Below are 1994 nucleotides of genomic sequence, written 5' to 3'. Positions count from 1 at the left end.
TGTGTGTGTGTGTGTGTGTGTGTGTGTGTGTGTGTGTGTGTGTGTGTATAGCAAGGTTTCCTTATGTAGTCCAGGAATGGAATAGGGTATGAGTTGGGAATAGGACATTGAGATAACGTTTTAGCATGTAGCCCAGTCTGGCTTTAAATTCATGAGCTTCCTGCCTCAGCCTCCTAAGTGCTAGGGTTATAGGTATATACATGAGTCATTTTAAAACCCAAGTTAATTTGCCTTCAGATTAACTCCTTTGAACTTGCTATCAATCATTTGTTTCTTTCTCATTTCAGCACTTCAGAAGCATAATTGCAGCCTGAAGCGTGTGCATGTACACACACACCAGGTTACAGACTGAGAAAACTGAGTTCGAACTAAATTACAGTAGCACCTTGCTATGGACCATGTCCTCCCCTCCAGTACATTATTCAGGGGCTTCTTCCCACTCAGACCTTTCTAGACTATAGTCTGTGCTTAGAGATCTTGTCTGGTTCATGGCTTAATGGTTAAACAGACATTGTTTTTTACTTCTTTGAATATTTAACTTATAGACCTTTTTTGACACTGCCAGGTCTTATTTGTGGCCTATTTCTCTGCTTCTTCCAAGAATTTGCTTTTTATTAATCCAATGTAGGGGCTGCCAGGTTCTATTTCTCCATAGATAACACTTGCTTTTTTAAAATATTAAAATATATAGTAAATAGGAACTTTCTTTCAACTGTTTCAAAGAGGTATAGAAACATGTCTTGACATTAGAATCTCTTCTGAAGCAATTGATTTTTCAGTGTGAACTGATCTGAAAGATGTTTCAGAGAGATCATCTGGTCCAGACATTTAATTTAAACACACAGACAGGCCATTGAATTGTCTAAATTCATATATTAAGTCAGTGGCAGAAGACAGCCAGAATCCGGGCCTGATATCCAAACCAAGGCTCTTATGCTGCTTCATTTGTTTTCCGGCCTCAAGAGGAAGGCAGGAAGGTTAAAGTGCAACAAAGGAGGGGTACGGGATGCGGCTTAGTGGTGGAGTGCTTGTTTAATGTGTGCAAGGTCCTGGGCTCAATCACAGCAGTAGAGACAGAAAGATGGCTTGCTGATTAAGAGCACTTGCTGCGTAAGCATGAAGACTGCCATTTGGATCCCAGAATCCAAACAATAGCTGGGCATAGTCCCACACACACCTGAGACCCCAGAACCAACAGTATAACAAATGGAACTTTCTAGCTACCAGTCTAACCAAAAGAGAGAGGGAGAGACAGGAAGAGGAGGAGGGAGGAGAGTGAGGGGCTATCTCCAGAGTCCTTGCCTCAAAGGAACCAAGTGAAGTGTGGGAGAGGAATAGAGGACACCCACATGTTCCTCTGGCCTCTGTGAGCATGCACAGGTGCACAGCTCCATGCACTCATACAAATCCCTACACATCCTCACAGACACACATGGACACACACCACAGGAAAAAAATGAGAGGAGAAAAAACAGGCTACGAAGATGGGACAGTCTCTCACAGTGAACAAGAGAAGAAAGAAACCACAGACAGGAAAGGATATTATTAGTTCCTGAGATATCATTGATGATGTCGTTGTCACTATGGGATATTGATTATCCCTAAGAACCAGTCAGAATTTCTGTCTGTCTTGTTACATGTCACAAAGTTTCAGTAGCTGGAAATAGAGATAGGGAAAGGAAAAATAAAAACCAAAGTAGGCCAGAATAGAAGAGAGGAGACTGAGTCCACCGAGTGGGAAAGCCTACTTGGGAGACTTTCCTGGGATTAAAATAGGGAGTGAGATCTCCAGGCAGGGAAGTAAAGACTGGCAAGCCCTCATACAAGGGAAGAAGAAAGGAGAAAGGTAGCTGGCAGCATTAAGAGCCATTAACAGCTGGGTGTGGCATATACCTTTAATACCAGCACCCAGAAGGCAGAGGCAGAGGCAGAGGCGGGCAGATATGAGTATGAGACCAGCCTGGTCTATAGTGAATTCCAGGCCAGTAAGGGAT

Source organism: Grammomys surdaster, unplaced genomic scaffold (assembly GCF_004785775.1).
Source record: "Grammomys surdaster isolate TR1022 unplaced genomic scaffold, NIH_TR_1.0 184, whole genome shotgun sequence".
Lineage (NCBI taxonomy): Eukaryota > Metazoa > Chordata > Mammalia > Rodentia > Muridae > Grammomys > Grammomys surdaster.
The sequence above is the reverse complement of the archived record's forward strand: the minus strand, read 5'-3'. Positions refer to the sequence as shown.